This window comes from Ursus maritimus, unplaced genomic scaffold (assembly GCF_017311325.1).
Source record: "Ursus maritimus isolate PB19 unplaced genomic scaffold, ASM1731132v1 scaffold_9, whole genome shotgun sequence".
In the NCBI taxonomy this organism is placed as follows: domain Eukaryota; kingdom Metazoa; phylum Chordata; class Mammalia; order Carnivora; family Ursidae; genus Ursus; species Ursus maritimus.
The window spans coordinates 56,257,149-56,283,905 of record NW_024427107.1 but is presented as its reverse complement, the minus strand read 5'-3'; positions in this window follow the sequence as shown (position 1 = coordinate 56,283,905).

Sequence of the window (26,757 nt, the reverse complement as noted above, 5' to 3'; positions counted from 1 at the left end):
CTTACTCCAGGTAAACACTGTAATAAATATGCTGCACAACTTTCCCTTCTAATGAAGTCCAGAGACTGAAGAGAGCCCTGTCTTCTATCCTTGCCCAGCAACAATATGGTCATGTGCCTACTCTGATCACATGAATAGAGACTTACCTTTCATCTCTGCCCTGCAATGAGGTAGAGCACCACTCCTCATACCATACACACACCGCAAAAAGAGGCCAGTCACGTATTCACACCCTGCAATAATGAGGCAACGCTCTTCTCTCTCCTCACCATCTCAGCTGTGGAGATGGAGGGCAGAGCTCTGTCCACCAGTCTATCTCCAGAAAAAAAAAATGAGGTAATGTACCCATTTTTCCCAACAAAAGAAAAAGGAAAGCAAGAATTTCAGAGAAGACAAAATTAGAAAAAAGGATATTTTAAGTCTGTATGTGAAGTGTTGGGCAGACCTCAGAGAAATTCATACATGAAATCAACCAAATACAAAACAATAAAAGGTTTGATAACTTAATTCTGGTGTGGGTATACCCTGGGTTCTAGCTTGGCCTCGAGAAAGCAAAGAAGAGGGAGGGACCACAATAATATTGCAAAGGCTTTGAAAATAAAGTTGACATTTCAACCACATCCTACAAAATGGGTCAGGATGTATGTTCTGAACCCCAGTATACTGCATGCCTGAAAAAAATAGATTTTTTTTTAAAGATTTTATTTATTTGTCAGAGAGAGAGCAAGCAAGGAAGCGCCCAAGCAAGGGGAGCAGCAGACAGAAGGCAGGCTCCTTGCAGGGCCTGATCTGAGACTCCATGACCTGAGTTGAAGGCAGACGCTTAACTGACTGAGCCACCCAGGAATCCCAAAAAAAGAGATTTTTAAGAAAAACCAGACACCGTCAACATAATACTCAAATGCCCAGCATACAATCTTAAATTATTCATCACTCCAAGAATCAGGAAAATCTAAACTCTCATGAATAAAAGGCAGTAAATAGATGCCACTACTAAGATTACACAGATGTTAGAATTATCCAACAAAATTGTAAACCATCTCTCATAAAAATGTCCAAACAAGCAATTACAAACACTCTTAAAACAAATGAAAAAAATTGTAAGTGTCAGGAATTAAATAGAAAAAAAGAATGAACATTCAGAACTGAAAAATACAATGACCAAAATATAAAAACTCACTGGATGAACTCAACAGCAGAATGGAGTTGACAGAGGAAATAATTTGGGAACATAGAAATAGATTATTAGATATTCCTAAATCTAAGGAGCAGAAAGAAAATGAAAAGAGCCTCATAGACCATTTTAGGACAATAACAAAAGTAATTTTATTTTATTGCAATTATTTTAATTCTTTTGTTTTCTACTTCTTATGACTCTCCTTGGTCTCTGCTTTTAACATAATATAAAGACAGTATTTAAATATCTGTTTTCTGTGGGGCGCCTGGGTGGCTCAGTCCTTAAGCCTCTGCCTTCCACTCAGGGCGTGATCCCAGCATTCCGGGATCGAGCCCCACATCGGGCTCCTCCACTGGGAACCTACTTCTTCCTCTCCCACTCCCCCTGCTTGTGTTCCCTCTCTCTGGCTGTCTCTCTCTCTGTCAAATAAATAAATAAAATGTTTAAAAAATAATAATAAATAAATAAATATCTGTTTTCTGAAACTATCTTTCCTTTGTTCCATACATATTGATTCTCATAGTTAGAACATAATAACTCCTCGAGTTTTTAAAATTATGTTTTATAGCTGAAAGCAAAAATTACCTGATGTCATTTTCAAATGACATGCGGACATGATACCTAATAAAACTACATCATAAAATAGAGAATATATGGGACTAAAATGCAGTAAAATATGTACTTTCCTTTAAAATTGGTAAATATTGATATTAGTAAATGGTAATGTTACATATATAGATTGTGATCCCTAAAATGGCAGTGTTTGGCAAACTACCGCCCTTGAACTAAAACCCATCCTCCATCTGTTTTTTGCACATAAATTCTGACTGGTACATAACTATGTCCACTCATTTATGCCTTGTTTATGGCTATTTTTTGCTGCTCCTGCAGAACTGACTAGGTGACCATATGTCTCACAAAATTTACACTATATACTATCTGATCCTTTAGAGAAAATATTTACCAATAGGAAACAACCAATAAAAGCTTATAAAATGATATATAATAATCATAAATATGGATAAATCAGATAACAAAAACAAAAATAAACAAGTGGGACTACAAACTAAAAAGTTTATGGTCAATAAAATCAGCAGAGTGAAAAGGCAACCTATGGAATGGGAGAAAATGTTTATAAGCCATATATCTGGATAAGGGATTAATCTCCAAAATATGTAAGGAACTTAATAGCAAAAAAATTATGACTCAATTAAAAAGTGGGCCAAGGATTCTGAATAGTCATTCCTCTAAAGAAAACACACAAATGGCCAACCAGGCTATGACAAGATGCTCAGCATCACTAATTGTCAGAGAACTACAAATCAAAACCACAATGAGATATAACCTCTCACCTGTCTGAGTGGCTATGAACAAAACAAGAACAATAACAACAAAGAAAGCAAGTGTTGGCAAGGATGTGGGGAAATTAAAACTCTTACACTCTGTCGGTAAAAACGTAGAATGATGCAGCTGCTTTGGAAAACAGTATGGCGTTTACTCAAAAAATTAAAAACACAACTGCTATATGTACCAGCAATCCTGCTTATGGTTATATACCTAAAATAACTGAAATCAGGATCTCAAAGAGATATTAGCACTCCCATGTTTACTGCAGCATTATTCACAATAAGCAAGATAAAGATGTGGCAATAACTTACATGTCCATCAGCAGATGTATGAATACAGAAAATATGGTGTATACATACAGTGGAATGCTGTCCAGACTTAAAAAGAAGGAAATCCTGCCATATGTGACAACATGGACAAACCTGGAAGACATTATACTAAGTGAAATAAGCCAGACATAGAAAGACAAATGCTGCACAATTCCACTTTTCTGACAAAGGTATTTAAAATAGTCAAATTCACAAAATCAAAGAGTTGAATCAGAGTTGTCAGGAGCTAGGAGAATGGGAAAATGAGATATTCCTCAAGGGTCATAAAGTTTCAGCTCAGTAAGAAGAATCAGCTCTAGATAGATATCTGCTGTACAACATTATACCTATAGTTAACAATAATGTATTACAAACCTAAATTTTGTTAAAATGTGTATCTCATGTTCAGAATTCTTACCACAATAAAGTAAAATTTGAAGATGTGGATAAACCAAAATGGTTACTAAACAATGTTCAAATAATCCACAGGAAAACAGTAAAGAGGAAACAGTGGAACAAAGCATATGCACACACACACACACACACACAAGAAAAATATAAAAACAGAAAATAAGTGATATTATGGCAGATTAAAATGTTTTCTTTTGTTTAAGTAAATCATTCTAATTCTTCATTTCACTTTTATAATTTTCTTAGGATCTAGTTATTTAGAACGTGCTCATCAATTTTACCTATATTTTTAAAATTACTCTTTCTATAACCAGTCTCTGGTGACTGATGGCATTTAAATTTTATTTGACGAAACAAATTCAACAAACGTTTATTGAACACTACTATTTTGTAGATAATTTGCTAGTTTTTGGAAGTTATAATAAAACTCTCAAGATGTTACAGTTCATATTTTAAGTGAATAACTTAACTCCAACCACTTTCTTGTCCTAGAGTAAGTAGTACAAGAAGGAAAGTGAAGGAAAGGCTTTAATTTCGATGATTTCCTAGATACATATTTATCTCTCACTATGAAACTAGCAATTACTTAATATGGAACTATGAATAGCACTTAGAATGATCTTTATTATGTAAGAATCATATAAAATAGTCATTTTGTAGCATGAAAGATCAAATAATTAATTCTATCCACTGGAAATAGAAAAACTTCTTATATGAGATAATATTTAATTTTCTACCAGAAAAGGGGGAATTTTTCCTACAAGCAGAGGAAAATACATGTGAAAGTTATGAAAGCAAATGGAACATATGAATATATTCAAAATGCTCTAGTGGAAATTAGATTTAAATATAACACAGAAGTTGGAAAGAAATAGATATGGATAATCATAATAAATGCAATAGCAGAAGAAAGATTTGAAGAAATATTTAAAGTGAATGAATGAAAGATTGAGAAAAATAAAGAACACATACCAAAGATATGTTGTCATGTTTGGCAAGAACATTGCGTGACTGGGAATCATAAGGCATGGTAAGAATGAGGCAACCAAGAATGTGTGTACAGGGAATGGTGGGGCAGAAAGATTAAAAAAAATTAAAATTAGAATTAAAAAAACACATACATGTATCAACAAATTTGAGACTTTAAAAGGTGTCCTCCCAACCTAAAACAAATTACATACTAGGTAACATAAAGCCCAGGTTTTACTGTAATCTTTGTGTCATGATTTGAAAAAGAATAATGAAAACTCATCAAGAGAAATATCTCTGAGAAAGTTTTACTTTTTTCTTTTCATAACTTTGAGTTCAATAAAGCAAACCAAGTCAAAGGAAATGAAACCTAAGGAATGTATTTTTAATACTCAAATTAAGAATAAGACAAGGTCAAAATATTGATTTCTAAAAGAGATTTTAGAAGTATAAGAATCAATACATATGGAACAGTGGGAAGACTATTTTAGACAATAGATAAAAAAGATCTACTGTCTTCCGTGATTATGCTAAAAGCAGAGACTATGAGGAGCCCTAGGAGGTAGGGGAAAATAAAAGGAATTCAAATAAGAGCAATAAAATAAAGTTGCTTTGGTGCTTATCCATGCATAATATCTATGAGTAAGTTTGAAAATTAGAAAGCATTTGTCTCTAAAATGAATCAGACATCGTTAGGAGATCTCACAGAATAACAATAATTTGATCATGTTTTTAAATTCAGGAAAGAAAATACTTAGATGACTTTAGTAATCCAAATTTTTAAAGACTGGGAAGCATGGAAGCACTTAGAAATCAAAAATTGAAATAATGGGAAAAAAGAGAGAGAGAGAGAGAGAGAGAGAAATATCTGGTTAGGTAAAGACTTGCTTTTACTGCCCTAAAACCCTGACTCAAAATCTAGGGGGGAAAAAAAAGGAGGAAAACCCCTCTGGAAAAAACATCTTTTTTTTTTTTTTGTATTTTTACAATTATTTGTCATAGATCAGTAAGTAAGCAACCAAATATGTTCATTCATTCATTCGTGTGTTCATCCATTGTTTATGGTTCTTTGTTTATGTGACAATTTGGGTATTGCAAATACTCCTAAATCTCCCACATATCATACTTCAAGGTACAATAACACCATTCATCCTGTCTGAACCCCTTGACAGACCATCCTATCACGCAATAAACTTTTTTTGTGTGTTCTATTAAGTCCCCCCACTGTGTTTTATGGGACAAGTTTAACAACTATAAACCAAAAAGTTTTGCATTTGGATGGATACCTAGCCCATGAATAACCTAACTCAGAATGTACTAACTGGTCACTGTAAACCTGAGGCAATTTATGCAAATTCTGAATCCTATGAAGACATATTTTGACAAAATTTAGAGTAGGTTGATGGTAAGTGATTGAATTCTCAGATAACATATACTTTTGAAGAATGGAAGACAGAATCTAAGTATAAAATGATTTTAACCTTTCTCTCCCCACCTGACTCAGTAATTCTACTGAGCTGCCACAAAGGAGCTGACTCTGCAGTTGAGGCTGACCTGAGGGCAGGGGCAACAGGAGGCCATGAGCAGGCTGTCCTGCCTGCTGGTAGGCATCAAGTCCTTCTCTGAAGCAGGAGGTGGGTAGTCCCTATCCGTGTCTACCACATCTTGGCGTCTGTGTTAGGTTGCCTTAGTTGAGCTCTTTGCATTTGAGTTAACACTTCGATTCTCCCCCATATCAACGCCTGATTCTATTTTTCATATGACTATTTTGTAGCAAAGTTTAGAATACTCTAACAGGGCTAACTTGTTTAATATGGTTACTCCCATCTGTAGCAAGAAAACCCCAAATATGTGTCCCCTCTTAAGAGTTAGGACTGAGGTAGAAGATAGCCAGGATATTCAACATGTCATTATTTCATAAACAAATTATGTCACACTATAAAGTTACCTGGCAGTTTCCCACCACATTAAAACATTGGAAGAGAAGTTCTTTGTTTCCTGATCCATATGACTAGCTTTATTATCTTTGTATGATATTATATGAAGACATCACCAACCTAAACTGATTTACTGAGATTTTTTGGAGTCTGGATACTAATAAAATAATAATGAACATTTAACAGATATTAATAATTTAGAAAATGATTTTACAAACCCTATATTATCCAACATTCACAAAAAAATAGAGATAATGATTATAAAAAGAACATTTATTGGCATTCAATATGAACCAGACACAATGTGAAATGTTTATGTAGGATACTGCATTTAATATTCCTGGCAATTTTTGAAGTAGGCATTAATAATATTGTCTCCATTTAAAAGTGAAAAGTTTAGAACTCAAAGAGAAGCACTTTATACACAGAGAGCAGTAGATGTGTGACAGAGCCAGACACTTTAACCAGTACATTCTTTTGTCTGAGGAAGACCATATATAGTTATAATCCTCACTCCCAAGTGAGAAACCTACATTTTTCAAAGAAGTGTCTTAGACTATTTGTTAAATGTGGTGACTAAAAATTTCAACGGTTGATTGAAAAAAGAAAAAAAAGAAGTTTCAATAGTTGATAGTGGAACAGAGTAGTTTATTAAAATAATTACTAACATTGCTAATAATAGTACTATAAATAATAGTATTTATAAATAAGTGTTAATTTTAGCTCTCTTAATGGGAAATATGAGTGAAAAATATACTGAGAAAGAATTAAATGTATAATATACATATACTGTACATATTATTTAGAAAACACTGACTGTGTCCTTCACCTTTATGTTCAAAAATTTTCTACTGAAAGCAGCTTAATGTAATAATGTGTATTTGATTCAAGTCTTGCCAGTGCCAAATTTGATCTCCGGAAAATAATATGAAAAACAATGAAAAGGGTGTTTAATGTGATTCTTCAGTTTGAAATAGGAGATACTCCCCTGTTTCTGTGTGTGTGCGTGTCTGTCCTTCACTGTGCAAATACTTAAAGAAAAAGAATGATCTTATCAATTTTGGAAGTGATTTTCTTGCCTCTTCTCTGTAAAAGGTGAATTGCCTACCACTTGTTTTGTAGCCTCAGTGTTTCTCAGCTGAAATTAAAAACTGGCTACCATATAGGGAGGGAAAGGAAAGACCAAAGAAAGTGGCAGGCCACTCCAGATTGGCAGGTGGTGCTGTTAATAAGCAAGGTGTCTTTGTCCTCCACCGCCTCAAAACCAGTAGATCTCAGCACCCACCCACCAGAATCTTAAAAGTTTATGTAGAGAATTTAATGAGGTTCAGTCATATACACCATCCAGAGGGTCTCAGCAACACCTCATTCTCAAGGCTATGTCCTTCAAATGGCTCGGGTTATGGGAATGATGGGTGGATCATGCATTCCAAGGACAAGAGTGGGTGAGAAGCCTCCAATTTCTGGGTCCAGCTCAAGGGTCAACCAGGGGGTATGCCCTTTCAGTGACCTCACCCAACACCACTACATACAATTTTGCAGAAAAGAACTGTCCTTTGCCTGACTCTTAGAAAGTAGGCCAGAATACCAAGCTTTTATATGTATAATCAAAGAAATAATGAATCATAATTTATTCATAGGTTATTGAATACTTGCTTTGTAATGCATAAATACGGATATATACAATTTTTATTATGTAGTCCATATTTAAGAATTTGAGAATTTATCATGTTTGAATATGTGATCAAACAGGCACAATGTATTATTTTTGAAATAAAATAAAATGAAGTATTAAGTTCTTTTTAGCTATTCATCTTATACATTTTATAAAGTACACAAAATTATGAATTAATTTAACCATTAAAAACATGAAATATATAAAATGAAATGAAAATATGAAGGAATGATTGTATTTCACTTTATTTTCATTTTAAATGCTACCCATATCCTTTGTATGATCAATGTAAGTTAGTAGCAAGGCTTCTAAGATACTAATTAACTTTCTGGGGATGAAATATTCTTATAACTGTTTCCATTAAAATTATGTTTCATTGAATATCAATTGAATACAGCTAAAGTGACTTCTATTCAAATGTCTAATCAGGTATTATACCAAAATATTAACATTGATTTACCCATAATAAAAACATGCTGGTGTGGTGAGACTGAATTGTAATGATATAAATATTCCTATTCATTCTAACAAATGTCTAAGTGTCAGATAAAATAGAAAATTAAGTAAAATCCCTATATAAGGAAATAATTTGGCATAAATTTCTAGATAAAATTCCACGAAACTGTACTATAGGAAAAAAATTGTATAATGTGAGTTACTACCTTCACCTTAAATCTTTGATGGATTTCATGTTTAAAAGATTCTAAATTGTCATTATACACTGATATCAAGGTATTTGAGTTGCTTTAAGGCTAATACAGACAGTGACACTGAGTTTCCTCTAAGGTGTATGTTTATTATGCCTTAATTCTTATCTTCAGTTATGTCTGGAAATACATTGATAGAACGCTACCAACCTATTTTACAAACCTGGAAATATATTGGTTACCATTTAAAGTCACTGGCAGATGTTATCATTATGATAGCTGTGTATATTCTTAAAGTATGATATAGTCAAAGTTTACACAAATCTCAAGGGCTTTGACATTCTAAAATATTTCCTTTTCTTTTTTTTCCCCCCCAAAGTCAGAGGGAGCCTATTAATAGAGTAGCTACTGGAATCACTCTGGTGCTTTTCATATTTTCTCTTGAGAAAGTCCAGATAAAGCAATAAGTGAGAAAGTCCAGATAGAGCGATAAGTGAGAAAGTGGGGAAGAAGTTGGTCAGACTCCTAGACTGTCTCCTCTATCAAGTTCTTTAGATTTGTTTATGCAAAATAAATAATAAAAAAGACTTAATCCAGAATTCTGATGTCAATAAAAAAATGTTACTTAAGTGTTCTGCCTCTAATACCCTGGCATCCACAGAAAGGAAGAAGCCAAGTATTTAATTCAGATGACTTTTCATACATGCTATATTATAAGTTACATTTTGACTAGAAAGTTAGACATATTGGAAAGACTACAAACTCCCTGTGTCTGATGGCAAGAGATTTATTTACTGGGCACTTTACAATCAGGATATCTTAGGGAACCTGGCTGTCCTTGTTTGGATTCCCCCAATAAAGCAAGGTTTGGGACAAGGATTCCTAGGAAAGTATTTATTTTGACAAATGATACTAAAGAACCAAAATGGAAGGAGTCTAAGAATTGAAACAAAGAAAGAGGGAAGGTTGTCTTAAGGAACATTAGTGGGATATTCCATCTATAGGCCATTAGAACTCAATCCCACTAGGAACTCCATGAGGGACCCTGTAAAATGTGTATCAGCCAGAGACATGAAAGAGGGTATTGTTTGTATACCCAGGAAGTCTCAATTTTTCCACATTATATATGTACAAGTGCCTCAGCTCATAGGAGGAGGCTTTAACAGTCATCCAATGCAGCTGAGATAAATAAACACCATTCAGAAAGCAAGAGATGTGCTGTAGATCCATAGCAAGGTACTGTCATGCTGAAGCAAGCCTAGGGTGTTTGTGGGAGAAACACAAAAGATGTCTGATAGACACCCCCTCTCCTTGCACCACCCAAGATTTCTTATGCCCTACATTAAGACTAATATACCACAAAACATTTAATATAAGATTATTAATTGAATAAGTTGAAATACTCAGAATTATAACTGGTCCCTAAGCCTTAACTGATACTCATCATCCCCCTCTTTTACATAAATTCTAGGTCACATTTATCCCTAGCAAGTCCTTCAGCTGTTCTTAGTTTCCTCACTGATAAAAGGACCCAGATCTTGATCCCTAAAGAATAAGAGCCTTTGCTCACTGCATTTGTGAGGTTATAGTTGTTGCAATTGTGCATATAACTATCACTGGGCTTAGATCATCAAGAGTTGCCCCAATGAATCTCCTATATTACAAATATTTTCCTTTCCTGCTTATTGGGTTGCTAAAACTCTAGCAATCTCCAACATCAGTTAACTCCTCTTGCTCTCTGCTGAACCACCGAAATGAGAAGCCCAATGTGACCATGTGGTAGTTACAACTTCAGGTTGAAAGAAAGCCTTACTGTATCCCCTGGTAGAAGTCCCCTTCCACCCTACTCCAGACCAAGACTTTTAAGACTAGAGGAGACAAAGTGAAAATCTGGCAAATGAGTGGCAGGGTGTAATGGTGTATTTGGCTAATTATACTTCTACCACTGGTTCCTGGGAAAACAACAGTGACTACCATGAGTATGAGCTGTTGACACGTATTTCATGTTGTAGAACCGTTCCCTAAAGCTGCAGAATATTTTTTTTTTTTGGAAACTGACATACTGATCTTTAATAGGCCATTCCAACATTCCATTGTGCTTCCAGATCAAGCAGTCCATGGCAGGACCAGCAGATCAAGCAATTATGCACCCATTACCATATACTTTTTTATCATAAAATGGGTCCTTTGGTCTGGACTGCTAACTGTGATATCCTATAAAAGCTTGTGCTGGAAAAGAAACTGCAGGTAGAAAAAGCAAACCTTAGTATTAAGACCAATAATGAATAATCATTATCCCTTCAGAGGTAGAAATGATTTGATATAATCAATGTGCCTTTATGTGCCTGGTTCTCTTTTTAAAGAAGAGTAGCATATTAAAGGCTGGATATTGGTCTCTGTTTTTGACAGGTCTGACCCTTAGAAAAGATAGTAACAAGATGAGAACTAATGCATGCTAATGTAACTGATACCATAGCCACTTCACTTATAAACCATTTGTGCAAATACCAGGATAGTTGAGAAGAGACTGACAACATTAGGATGAATCAATCTATCTACAACAATGTTGAGTAGCTCCTTTTTGGTGACTACACTCTGGTGTGAGTTATTGTAAGATACACAAACACCTAATACATTGTGACATTCTAAAATATCCGTTTACTGTCTCTTGAAATTTCAATTTTATTTCTTCTAGACCCCTAACTAGCTATCCAACCTATTTTCCCACTACCTGGAAATAAGTGTTTAGTTATATATTAGGCCATTTTCCACATAAAATATAAATAACTATGTTTAATGCTCACAGTTATGCCCTCTGAGAGAATTTCCTGATGCATTATTTAGGGCCACACCACAAGAGAGCTAGAGTGCAATCCCAACCCCTTTTTAGTTTATACCAACATATCAAGCTGATAAACTAGTAAACCAGTTTATTCATCTACTGTTATTTGGTTGAAAAAATCTCCACCCTAATCCATAGACCTGAGTTAAAGCAAAGTCTTCAATGTAACACAGATAGGCAACATGGGTGTGTGATCATTTAACTTACCAGAACCCAAACTATACTGCACAATTTCCATCCTAAAGAGATTGCTTTGGCCCTCTGAACTTGCAATTTACTAGATCAAATAATATCAAGATCAGGATTGGTGGATTTGATTAGTCATTTATAGGACCCGCTCACTTACTGGGGTATCTTTTCAAATAGCAAATCAGGCTCTGTTGCAAAAGGCATAGCTTTGCTTCAGAATCCTAGAGATCTGCACTTTTCTCTCTTGGTTAGTTCGTTCTTCTACTGATGCTATAATACATTACCACAAATTTAGCGGGTAAAACAACACACATTTATTATCTGCAGTTCTGTAGGTCATAAATCCAGGCATGGTCTGGCTGGGTTTTATGTAAAGTATCTAAAGCCAAAATAAAGGTGTCAGCCAGATACAGTTTTTGACTGGAGAACATGGGGAAGCATTTGCTTCCAAGCTCATTTAGATTACTGGCAAAATCCCAATCTTTGTTGTTACAGTACTGAGATCCTCAAACCTCAATGCCTGTCAGCCACGGCTACTCTCAGCTCCTAGAGTTGGTTTGCATTTTTTGCTACTTGGTATTCTCCATCTTCAAAGCCAACTATACGTTGTCAATGTCACTAATGTCAAATCCTCTCACATTTTGAATATCTCTCACCAGAAAGACCCTCCATTCCTTTTAGGACTCACCTGATTAGATCAGGCTCACCAAGGACAATCTCCTTATCTTAAGATAAAGTGATTTGGGACTTTAATTACTTCAGTAAAATACCTTCTAATATATATAATCATTAGTGTTATAGGGTGAGGGCCACTGAATTAGAATTAGAATTAGAATTAGAATTAGAATTAGAATTAGAATTAAAATTAATTAGAATTAGAATTAGAATCCTACCTCCCACACTCCCCTGAGCTTATTAGACACTCTTCCCAAATCCATGGAGGTTTGCAGAGTTGTTCCTTGGAACAATCTAAGCTGTTCTCTTGATAGTAGTACACAACCTGGCCTTGACTTTAAGATGATGTCTCAGCATAACCTTACCACTGGATACATAAAAACTTCACAAGTATTTCAGGCCTTGAAAACCTTTATAAGCATGCATACATCTCTGGCAGGTATACATCTTACTAAGGCATCCAAAGTAACTTGTTTTGTCTGTTTGCCAGGTTCAACTAGCATAACACTCCAACATAATGTTCTATGAATTGTCAGTGTTAACATCCCTGTAGAATAAATTGTGAGTGAAATCAGGAGCAGGTTTATAGCTCTGGGACAAATGTGGACTGATGTCCATCTCACATAAAACAGAAGAACTTTTGAATACTTTTCTAAAAACAAATTTAGAAGCCATTTTAGACCACTAGCCACATACCAAATTTTCCAAGTCCCCTGGAAGTCCCCTCAGGCAATTCTGCTCATCGTAGTTCAACCCCTTGATCCAGGAACTCATCACATATATCTGGGATATAAATAAAAAGAGGGGTTGTCATTCTACCTGACCTCAAATACTCACGTGCTTTTTGGAGTGTATTATGTTTATGTCTAGTCAGTTGTGACTGGTCATTTCCCTCAACAGTGAAACAGTCTGTTACATTACTATTATCTTTCCACAGAGTCTCAGTAATTATTTCATCCAGGGGTAGATGTCTATAAATCTGCTGATGCTGAAGTAGGAAAAGGGAAGAAGTTCACTGCTGCTTCCCATTTCTACACTCCTCCCCTCCCGGAAGTCTGGAGTTCCTGTTAAAAGCTGTGACTGTGGTGTAGATACATCTTTCCCAACAGCATTCCAACTTGCAACAAACTCTGATTTGATCCATCCATCACTGTAAAAGCCATCAGCCAGTGTTAGTGAGCAAGCTGAACTGTGCTAGCTTTATTTGGCTGTTGCTGAAGGAACAGCAGTTCTATCATGTGAGCCAAAATTCAGTTTCTAGGGCTCTGGTGTCCACTTGACTTAGGAATGGGAAGGGTCCCCTCTCCTTTGAGCAAGCAACTGCCTGGGGAGGCATTGTTGTCCTCCAGGCTTATTCTCTTATCTTAGCAGACTCAGAGAAGCCTGATGGCGGGGTCGCAAAAGGAATAGTAAAGAGTTTCTGTTTTGTTTTGTTGAGTTGTTTTTTGTTTTTTGTTTTTTTAATAATTTTGAGACAAGATAAGCAATCCCCCTTCCCTGTGTGTTTGAGAATTCAGAAGCTATGTGCTATGGGGATGAGAATGAATTGCCCAGAGCTCTAAAGGATAATGGTCCCCTAACACAGGCCTTCCTCACACAATGTCTTCCTAATCATAATCTCCCCTCCTCCCTTATCTTCCAGATGTTTCTTCCCCTAGAATTGTTTTAGCTTTCCGGTCATTATCCCAGTTTGCCCAGTCCTGACAATTTTATCCCTGTCAGTTCTTTCATATCCAGTCTGGTTTTTGTATCACCCACAGAGCTTCAGCTGCTGGCAAACTTCCCAGAAGTTTGGCCCACAGCCAGCAAACATTAATCCTTCAGACATCCCTGCAATTTAGGAGGGGAACTTTTCTAATACAACAGGCTGTCCCCAAATGGAATCAGAGTCTAAGGAAGTATTTTTTGCTCCTGAAGGTCAGCAGCTTTCTGTTCCCCTTACAATGGGTCAGTCTAGTGCTTTATTTAGAAGGGAGACTCCTATGTAAACTATTTCCTACTATTTGCCAGCATTCACAAGTTGAAATCAACATTTAAATTTCTAGAAATTCTTTTGGGCTTAGATCCTCCGGCTTAAGGGGGATTAGTTGTCTTCCCAGGCATTGTCACATGTCTACTTGTCCTGAAAAATTTCCCAAAGATCCTGGAGTTCTCTACAATACTAGAATGCTTTAGCACCCCCACTATAGGATGGTGAGCTCTTTTTTCTTTTTTTTTTTCCCCTCTCCTTAACCTTATGGCTCATAAGGGACTAGAGACTCATGGAGGGAGTCAGTGGACCTAAATTACAGGCACATTTCTCTCTCTGAAAACAAAGAAATGTACCTGGTTACTGGTTACTACCAGCTTTCTGTTCCAGTCTCTCATTTTAAGCTGAATGTACCTTATGAGGATTCCTGAGCAATATGCCCCCTCATGGATACTGCATTCATTCATGGTACATTGTGTCTTATAGCAACAATGTAATCACAACTGGTGTTGAGATATTAAATTTTCACTATTTGACCAGTCACAGCGTTAAAGGTTGGTAATATCAAGCAGTGTCATGAGTGTAGAAAATTAAGAACTGACCCTTACTCTTGATGTGATATATATTTATATATATAAAATATGTATGTATGTATTTCCTTCAGGGTGGGCAATTATACAGAAACTGCCAAAATTCAGTATATACTTATTTAGTAATTCTCCTTTTAGGAAATACACCTAGGAAAAAATTCACATATGGGCATAATATTCATGTACAAAGGTAGGGTTAAATAGTAGCCATAGTATAGAACCTTTATTGAGCAATGGCTAAATGCCAGAAACAATGCCAAATTACTTAAATTTATTAATTCATTTACTCCTTGAAAATGAACCTATGAAAAAAGTACAATTATTATCTATATTTTATAGATGAAGAAACCAAGAGAAATTAATAAATTTGGTTAGATTATATAGGCAACATGTACCAAGACTACAATTTCAAAGGAGACCCTCAAATAGTTATACCATGAAATATCATAGAAAAGCCAAAGGAAATAATGGCCAGATAGTATGTATTGACATTAAGAAGAACTCATAAGCAAAGTAAGTTAGAGAAGGCAAAACCATATAATCTCACTTATACACGGAATCTAAAAACAACCAGCCAACAATAAAATTGAACTCACAGATAGAGAGAACAGATTGGTGGTTGTCAGAGGCTGAAGTGAGGGGATGATGGTGATCAAAATGTAGAGACTTCCAGTTTAAAATAAATAAACAAGTTCTGGGGGATGCATTGTGGCAATAGTTAATAATACTGTATTCCATATTTGAAAGTTGCTAAGGGATTTTTTATTATCTAAGAGATTGTATCTTAAAAGTTCTTATCACAAAAAAAATTGTGACTATGTATGGTGATGTATGCTAACTAGACATTGTAGTGATCATTTTGCAATATATACAAATATTGAATTATGCTGTACCCCTGAAACTAATATGTCTATTATATCTCAATAAAAAAACCTATTGCAGGGGCATATATTAAAGACTTTATTCAACAAACTTATTTGTGATTAAAACCAATGAGCAATGAGTGTGTCAAAAATTGTAAAAAAAAAAAATGTAGAATTGTTATTACTTAAAATCATCAAAACATCTTTGACTAAATTTTAAGAGGCATTCCAGATATCCTGGTGTTATTCCTGGACAAACTCTTGGTCTGCATTATTTTGTAGAAGAAACTGCATGTTTGTTCTGCTTATTCTGCCAAAGGGAACAGAGAGCTGGTACTGACACATGACAGCTGGCATCACTGAATTCATGTATCTCAATTCTGTAAGCTCCCTGATGTTTCCATTAAACATTTTTACTGTTCAAAATAATCAGAGGTTCTTCTCTTCTGTACTTTTGTTCTTCCTCCTCTTTCCTTCCACTTGTTGCAAACAAAGATTCTAGTAATACATTGTCAATAGCAAAGGGATTTGGTCATAAGCTTTTATAACAAAGCAATAATTTTAGAGAAGGAAAATGATAGTAAATGACACATGTTCTCCTCCTGTGAACAAGATGAGAGATAACATATTCTGCTATGTCCTTTACTATGAAGTCCCCAAGACCATTGTCTTCAAGAGTGAGAATATAATCAGGAATCCAGCTGACACAATGAATGTGATTCTGTTTCTTAGGCACACTGCATAACAATGCCCCTTTGTCAGAATCCATGGAGCCAGCACTGAACATCAAATTCTCTTCCCTAGGGGGTCTCAAAAAAGAAGGAGATTCAGATGTCCTCAGAAGAGAGGGATGTAGTAAGTACTTTTTCTGGTAGCTATGAAACTCATGTGAATACTTTTATGTAAATGCCCTAGTAAATCATAACTTTGACAAAAGATTAAAAAAAATAAAACAAAACCCCACTTAGAGGATAGTAAAATAAGAGACTTTGTTTAAATCCTGAGGATAAAGTTAAGAGGCAAAAAAAATCATTTCTAAAGGAAAAAGAAAGTAAAAAGAGGTACTTGTAAAAGAAATTTAAGAATGTGAGGGAAAATATTGTTTAAATTGTTGAGAAGGAAAATATTAAGAAAAGCACAAAAAATAGGAAAACAAGAATAAAAAGATTTTTTAAATAAAAGTTGATCAAATAACAAAGACAAGGGAAAAAATTAAAGACTGAACTATTTTTAAAGAGACAATTATAATATATAAAAAGCTAGGATATTAACATTCTATGTGAACATTGATATTATATAAAATAATGAGACTTAAGAACAAAGAAGAGAAATGTGAAGTTTAGATACATGAAGTCATGTAATTAGGAAAATGAAATATGAGTAAAATGCATTCTTTGATTTGTTGAAAAAATAAAAGCAAGAGACACATTCTAAGTTTGAACACAGTGTTTTTTTTCATATTAATCGTTTTGTATGCTATTTGATCTATATTTGTGGCCTAGTTTCTTACCTTAAGCCAAGTATAAATAAGGAAAACAAAGAAAATTGTAAATATTCATATCTGGTATAGCATTTCCCTCAAAAGGTAACAAACTAACAATAGACTATTGTAGCAAAGGTAACTGACTGCTCCAGCCCTTTGGGGACAGCTGTTACTGGGAATGAACCAAACCTAATACTTGATCTTACTATATGAACAGAAGCTACTAGGTCTGGCTCCCTCTATGAAAGGAACAATAAAAAGGTAAGACTATTTATATTCAACAGGAGCTAATACTGTGGGCTGCACAACATGAAACTTTGAAAAGACAGAAATAATATATTTCAATAAAAAACAAAGAAGAGTGACATTACCAAGAAGGCAACATAGGTTGTTCCCGATTTTTCTCCCCTTTACATGAATAATACTTATACCTATTCAAGAATAAAACACCACTGAGAGAATCCTAGAATACAGGTGTGAGGCTGAAGTACTACTTCCCTGCACCACAGAGACCAGGAGACTTCATTAGAAGGGTAAAGAAAGCGGCTACACATTGACTGCACTGCCCCTTCCAACGACCAGCACAGCACCAAATGGAGAGATCTCCCCTGAACCTCTGATTTCTCCAGTGGAAAAAGAGAACCTGGGGGTACAACCAGCCTTCTCTAGTACTGTGGGTCACTTTGTAGGATCCCCTACTCTGATCTAGCACCACATAGATTGTAGGGGAACCTGTGGGGCTCAACCACTGGGAATTTTTAAAGACTTAAATGTAAGACTTTAAACCATGCAACTCCTAGAAGCAAACATAGGAACAAAGCTACCTGACATGGGTATTTGTAATCATTTTTTTGGAAATGACACCTAAAGCACAAGTTACAAAATAAAAAATAAACACGTGGGACTACATCAAACTGAAAAGCTTCTGCACAGCAAAAGAAACCACCAACAGAGTGAAAATACAACTGATGGAATGTAAAATAATATATTTGCAAACCATATATCCAATAAAGGGTTAATATCCAAATTATATAAAGAATTCATATAACTCAACAAAAACAACAACAAAAAAAACAAATATCTCAATTACAAAATGGACAAAGGACCTGAGTGGACATTTTTCCAAGAACGATATAAAAAACATCAACAGATACATGAAAAAATGTTAAACATCACTAGTCATTAAGAAATGCAAATTAAAACCACATGAGACAGTACTTCATAACAGAGTGGACATCATCAAAAAGATAAGACATAACAAATGCTGGTGTGGCTGTAGGGAAAGGGGAACCCTTGCACACTGTCAGTGGGATTATAAATTGGAACAACCATTATGGAAAACAATTTGGAGGATCCCCCCCAAAATTAAAAATAGAACTACCATATGATCCAGCAATTCCACTTCTGGGAATATATCAACAAGTTACAAAAACACTAATGTTCATAGCAGCATTATTTACAATAGCTAAGATATGGGAACAACCTAAGTGTCTATCAATAGATGAATGAATAAAGAAGTTGTGTGGTATATGGTCAATTAATCATCGACAAAGGAAGAAAGATTATGCAATAGGACAAAGTACCTTCAACAAATGGTATGGGGAAAACTGGGCAACTACATGAAAAAGAATGAAACTGGCCCACTTTTTGTCACCATACATAAAAATAAACTCAAAATGGATTAAAAACCTAAATGTGAGACAAACCATAAAAATCCTAGAAGAGGGGTGCCGGGTGGTTCAGTCGGTAAAGTGTCTACCTTTAGCTCAGGTAAGGATCCCAGGACCCTGGGATCAAGCCAGGGCCAGGCCCCCTGCTCACTGGGGAATCTGCTTCTCCCTCTGCCCCTCCCCCTGCTCCCTGCTCATACTTGCTCTTTGCCCTCACTCTCTCTCTCTCTCTCTCAAATAAATGAATAAATATTTTTTTAAAAAATTAAAAAATCCTAGAAGAGAGCACAGGCACTAACATCTTTGATATTGGCCACCACAACATTTTTCTATATATGTCTCCTGAGGCAAGGGAAACAAAAGCAAAAATAAACTATTGGGACTACATCAAAATACAAAGTTCCTTCAGAGCAAAGGAAACAATCAACAAAACTAAAAGGCAACCTACTGAAGGAGAATTATTTGCAAATGACATATCAGATAAAGGGTTAGTATCCAAAATTTACAAAGGACTTATAAAACTCAACACCCCCCAAAAAAAAAAATCCACTTAAAAAATGGGCAGAAGACATGAACAGACATTTCACCAAAGAAGGCATACAGATGGCCAACACACACGTGAAAAGATGCTCAACATCATCCGTCATCAGGGAAATACAGATCAAATCTACAATGAGATTATCACTTCACACCTGTCAGAATGGCTAAAACCAAAAATTCAAGAAACAAAAAGTGTTGGTTAGGATGTGGAGAAGGAACACTCATGCACTGTTGGTGGGAATGCAGCCACTCAGGAAAATAGTTCGGAGTTCCCTCAAAAAGTTAAAAGTAGAACTACCCTACAATCCAGGAATTGCACTACTTTAATATTTACTCAAAAATACAAAAACACTAATTCAAGAGGATACAGGCACCCCTATGTTTATTATAGCATTATTTATAATAGCCAAATTATGGAAGCAGCCTGTTGCCAACAAGAGATGAGTGGATAAGGAAGATGTGGCATGCATATATATATATATATATACACACACACACACACACACACACACACACACACACACACACAATGGAATATTATTCAGCCATAAAAAATGAATAAAATCTTGCCATTTGCAAAAACATGGATGGCGCTAGAGAGTATAATGCTTAGCAAAGTCAGTCAGTCAGAGAGACAAATACCATATAATTTGACTCATATGTGGAATTTAAGAAACAAAACAAATTAGCAAAGGAACAGAGAAATAGAGACAAATCAAGAAACAGACTCTTAACTATGATGGTTACCAGAGGGGAGGTGGGAGGGTAGATGGGTGAAATAGGTGATGGGGATTAAAGAGTGATCTTATCACGATGAGCAACAATAAGTACAGAATTGCTGACTCACTATAATGTACACTGAAACTAATATAACTGTAGGTTAACAATACTGGAACTAAAATTAAAAACTTAATAAAAAAGAAGTTGTAGTATATATATATGCAATGAAATATTATTCAACTATAAAAATGGGAAACCCTACCATTTGTAACAATATGAATGGACCTTGAAAGCATTACGCTAAGTGAAATAAGTCCGAGAAAGACAAATACTCTATGAGATCACTTATATGTGGAAACTAAAAAAAAAAGAAAAAAGTACATATATATACATATATATGTATATATATAAAGCTATAACTTTGTATACCTTAATACAATGTTTATATTTCTCAGTTATACCTCACTAATTGGGGAAATGACAACAACATGGATTTGGAGACCCAAAGTACATAGTATTGGTGTTATTAAGAAAGATTAAATAATAAAAGAGCTGTGCCACATTAAAAAGATTGAGAGATTTCAGATAAATATAGCTGCCTAGCCATGCATTGTTTTCTCTCCATATCCAAGGAGAATTATAAAATCAAAATATCTAAAACCTCCAGGAATTTTCAAATTAAAATAAAACCATAGGATCACAACTATGTCCTCATTGTTTTCTTACACATTTACCAAAGCAGAAAACACTCGGCAGCATGGGAAAGTGATTTTAGAAGAATGATTAAAAATTTGGAACAGGAGTGTTGTATTTAACCTGAATTTAAGACATCCTAGTGGAGATAATGACTATGCACCAGAATACATACATCTGGAATTATAGGAAGTCGCAGAGTCGTTGCCATTTTGGTACTATTTGAAGTGAAAAAGACCACAGTGGACAGAGAAATGAATTCTGAGTCCTAATCTCTAAAGATTCCAACATTCATAGGTCTAACAGAGATCTAAAAATGGGAGGAAAATTAAGACTTATAACTTGTCAAGCAATGAGCTAAGGTATCCTTAAATGTCTTTGATTGAACCATTTTGATTATTTATAAGTGTGATTGCTATTCATTCATTCATTCATATCAAGTATTATTTCTGCCCACTACACATAGGTTTTCTTATCCCTAATACCCTTAACATAATTTGCTTTTTACTTTTGCCTAAGGCTGGCTTCAGTATCATGTGGAATATATGGATTTAAGTTGTGACAATAATCTTCAATTATTTTAATGCCTTTTAAAGGTAACCTTTTCTCTTTTTGGTCATAATGAGTCTTTGAAAGGCTAAAGACTACAGGAAATAGGAAAATAAACTAGTCTTTCTCCCATTTGTTTTTGTTGGATGATTTTAAACAGAATAATTGGATAAATTCTACTTTGTTTTCTACATTTTGGGGTATTTTTAAAATTGAATAGATTGAATACTATTGGTTAATAATGAAACATTTAAATAAGAAGTTTTTCTACTTGTCTGATTTATAAAACACCCTGGTTAAGGCTGTTTTGGGTTATATTCAATATAATAACTATAGGGGAAAGGTGAGTAACTTTTAGTATCTTGTTATTGGTTGATTTTTTTAATTGCACTACTAGATATTTATCTAAAGTATACAAAAATACTGATTCAAAGAGGCACATGCACCCTAATGTGTACAGCAGCATAATCGACAATAGCCAAATTATAGAAAGAGCCCAAATGTCCATAGAAGGATGAATGGATAAAGAAGAAATGATAACACACACACACACACACACAAACACTCACACACACGGAATATTACTCTGCCATAAAAAAAGAATGAAATCTCACCATCTGCAATGACATAGATGGAGTCAGAGTGACGCTAAGCAAAAAAAGTCAGAGAAAGAAAAATACCATATGTTTTCACTCAAATGCGGAGTTTCAGAAACAAAACAGATGAATACAGGGGAAGGAATAAAAAAGAGAGAAGGAGGAAAACCATAAGAGACGCTTAACTATAGAGAACAAACTGAGAGTTGATAAAGGGGAGGTGGGTGGGGGATGGGCTAAATGGGCGATGGGCATTAAGGAAGGTACTTGTTGTGATGAGCACTGGGTGTTACATGTAAGTGATGAATCACTAGATTATACTCCTGAAACTAATATTACACTATATATTAACTAACTAGAATTTAAATAAGACTTGAAACAAAAAAAATTAATAAATTAAAAGTAAAAAATAAATAAAATTAAATTCAGCGTGGAAAGGAAGAGATTTAAACAAGAAGCCTATAACTTCCATATTTCTTTAGCTGCAGAAAACTTAAATTGGGATAAATGAGTATTTGGAAGCACCTTAAAAAACACACACATTTTCTTGGGGTAAAATTGATAAACAAAAATTGTACATATTTTGAATACATCATGAGTTCTAACAAACTTAAAGATTTGACAAAGCTTCACCACACCAAGATAAAGAATATTCCTCAATCTCTGAAGAACCCTAGTATCATTTTGTCACCAATTTTCCCCTCAACACCATCCACTGACAACCACTGATCTGTTTTCTGTAATTATAGATTAAATTATTTTAGAAATATAAATTCAGTACATAATTTTCATTACCTAGTTGCTTTCCCTCAATATAGGATTTTTAAAATCATCCAAACTTTTGTTTTCTTTCATTTACATAGTTGCATGTATCAGCAGTTGCTCCTCTTTTATTGCTAAGTAACATAACAGGTAACGGCTATACTACAATTTATCCATTCACCTTCTATGGATATTTGAGTTGTTTCCAGATTTGGGGTGTTAAAATACAATTTTATAGACACTTATATACAAGTCTTTGTATGGAAATTCACTTTTGTTTGGGTAGTTAGCTAGCTGTGGCAAGCTGGGTTATATATAAGTGAAAATTTAACTATTCAAGAAACTGCCAGGGGCACCTGGGTGGCACCGATGGTTAAGCTGCCAACTCTTGGTTTCAGCTCAGGTTGTGATCTCAGGTCCTGATTTCTGGGTCCTTGAGATGTAGCAGGCACTGGCACCTCCCTCAGCAGGGTGTCTGCTTGGGTTTCTCTCTCCCTCTCGCTCTGCCCCTCCCCACTGCAACCTCTCTCTCTCTCTCAAATTAATTAATTAATTAATTAATCTTAAGAAAAAAGAGAGAAACTCCTAAATATTTTTCCAGAATAATTATACTATTTTACATTCCTACAAGCAATGGAGAAGAGTACTAATTGCTCTTCATCTTCACCAATACTTGGCATGGTCAGTTTTTACTTTGCTGTTTTCTGTACATTAATAACTACTACTATTATTACTGTTATTACTTTAGCCACATGATGTGTGTTTACTTGTATGCTATGGTGGCTTTAATTTGCTTTTCTAGATAACTAATGATATTGAGCTTCTCTTGTGCTTACTTGGTCATACGTATCTATTTTTGGAGAAAGTATCTATTCACTTTTGCCCATTTTTTAAAAGATTTTATTTATTTGACACAGAGAGAGAGAGAGAGAATACAATCAGGGGGAGAAGCAGGCAGAGGGAGAGGGAGAAGCAGGCTTCCCGCTGAGCAGGGAGCCCGATGTGGGGCTCAATCCCAGGACCCTGGGATCATGACCTGAGCCAAAGGCAGACACTTAACTGACTTAGCCACCCAGGCACCCCACTCTTTTGCCCATTTTTTATTGAATCATTTGCCTTATTAGTGAGTGATTATAATCTTTTATTTATTCTAATTGCAAGTCCAAAATCAGATATATGTGTTGCAAATAAATTCTCCTTTTTATTGCTAGCATTTTCATTTTTTAATGATGATTTTTGAACAACAAAATTTTAAAAATATTTGTCATGAAATTCAATGTACTGATTTTAAATAATAGTTCATGTGTTTTGTTTTGTGTCTAAGAAAGCTTTGTCTATTCCAATGTAGCAAAAATGACCATCTATTTTTCTTCTAAAAGATTTATACTTTCAGGTTCTTTTAGGTTTTACACCTAAGCTGATGATCCATTTTAAGTTAATGTTTTGTTTATAAGGTGAGATAAGGGTTTTATTTACACTGAATCGAATTTATACATTGAAAAACTTTGGCAACTTTGTCAAAATTAATTGACAATATAATATGTGAGTCTATTTCTGGATTCTTTTCTGTTCTGCTCATGTATAATGTGTACCTTTCACCACTACCAAACTGTCTTGATTACTCTAGCTGTAGACAGCTTTTTTTTTTTTTAAAGATTTTATTTATTTATTCGACAGAGATAGAGACAGCCAGCGAGAGAGGGAACACAAGCAGGGGGAATGGGAGAGGAAGAAGCAGGCTCATAGTGGAGGAGCCTGATGTGGGGCTCGATCCCGGAACGCCGGGATCACGCCCTGAGCCGAAGGCAGATGCTTAACCGCTGTGCCACCCAGGCGCCCCTGTAGACAGCTTTTACCACCATAGTAGAACTGAAACTGCCAAGACTATAATTCACACCCAAATTTAGATATACCCATCATCATTCTTTAAATGCAATTAACTTGGAATGTATATGTACAGTTATGGGAGATGAATGAGAAGCAATGTAAATCTTCTGGTTACCCAATCCCTAAAATTTTCTAATCTTTAACCCTAAATTTTAATTTATGTTTCAAATACAGATTCAGAAATTAGACCTCTTTTCTCAAATCCTGTCTGCTCTTCATTCTGGTTTCCCCACTATCTTGAGTCCTCAGTAATTTTTTCTATATCATGAGTCCCACTGCAAGCCTTCTTGGGCATTACTTGGTATCACCTCTGAGCTAAACTCCACCTTCTTCCTAGGACATGACCATGATTATCCACATTAATTTTAGCTTTAATCTGAGATTGAGAATAATAGTAATTCAGATCAATTCTCTCATTGCAATGGTGAGAAAACTGAATCCCATTCATTTATTTAGTTCATATTTATTGAAATCACCATTGTCATAAGGCACTATGCTTACCACTACAAAGAGGGGTCATGACCAGATGGGAAATAATTGCTCTGTGGTGGAGATTTCACATTTAAGACATTTAGAAATATCCAAATGGCAATGTAAAGTAAGGAGTAATACATGCATTTGTGCTAGAGTCGATCAGACATAAAATAAAATTCTCATAGTTTAAGATGTCCTATGAGGTGATATGAACATATGCTTTAGAATTATACATAACATGATTAAGAGTGGTCCATTCCTGGTCCAAGGGCTGCCACTTCCTTCTACTACACCATGTTATACATCATCAAATGACTGCCTATTTCTTTCTTTGCAATCAAAAATCTTATTATAGTGTCCCAAGCAGACACTGGAAATTGATACTATGTCTGCAGAAAATAAAAGGATCAATAAGGAACTTGTAAAAATAACTGGAATTTAGGATTACACTAGAATCTGGGGTAAGAAAATAAAATATGAAGGATCCAATAATCAAAATCAGGATTATGAGAGAGGTAGGTGACCCTGAAGGAAGACAGGAGCTGAGAATGTAATATTCAAAGCCCAAAAGTGGATACGGCAAGGAGATGCCTAACATCAAGAAATATACAACTGTCTTAAATAGCTTCTCTTAATCCTCTTTGCAGGCTACTAGCTATGAACATAGTCCAGAGTTTGATAGAGGGTCCTTAGATATTAAAATGTATATATATTAATTTTATTCAATTAATGATGTCTTTAAATCCCTCCATTTTTCTATCATCATAAAACTAAGATCTAAGTATTCTACTTACCATGAAGCTTACATAATTGTAGAAAGAATTTAAAAAATATATTTTTTAGTTTCCTATGTGTGCCACAGATAACTGGGGCTACTGTCTGCCAAAAACAAAATAAAAACAAACAAACAAAAAAACAAATAACACCAGTGAAAGAGACAGCTAATTTCTTTACATTTAATTTTTCCTATATTTTTTACAATGCATCTCTCAATTGAATCAATATAGGCAACCATGTTGCTTTTATATACCACCTAGTTCACCATGAAGCTATTTCCAAAAGAATCAAAAAGTTATGTCTACATAATCTTTCTGAAGTAATGCAGTTGTTTCTCAAATATCCAGTACATTTTATTTGTCTTATGTTTTTACCCAGTTTTCCTGTCCTTACTCTTGGGTTAAAATTTACTTTCTTAATCCATGTTTACAAGAACTTGATATTTATAGGTAGATTTCATGTCCCCTGGTAGACTTTGCTTACTCTAGCTCATAAAATTTGAGATATTTTAATCCTTTCTCATTAGTCTATCTATTCACTCTCTTAATCTCTCATATTGCTTTTGCTGTGAGCTCCTGTTTTTCATTTATCTATGTGCTCCTAGGAGTGGAATGTCTATAACAGAATGTATTCAAGCAGGTGTGTTTACATGAAATAAGACAAAGGTAAATCACTATTTTAATGTTTGTGTAACTTGACAAAAGTTGGACAGATAGGAAAGCTCTCCTATATTGATTATTCTCTAATATATTACTATTATGAAGCATTTATATAGCATTATATTTACACAACACCAAATATTATCTTTTACATATGTTCCACACTTCCAGATGTGTTTACATCTTTGATATTGTTTTAAATCCCCTAGTGCCTACTTCAGACATTCAGTCAAATGCCTAAATTCTAAAGTAGTTATTGCTTCTAAAATTCATCAAATATTTGATCCTTCTCTGTTAGTACCAATAATATTTATTGCCTCATCATTTATGTATACCTAGTTTTAAAGT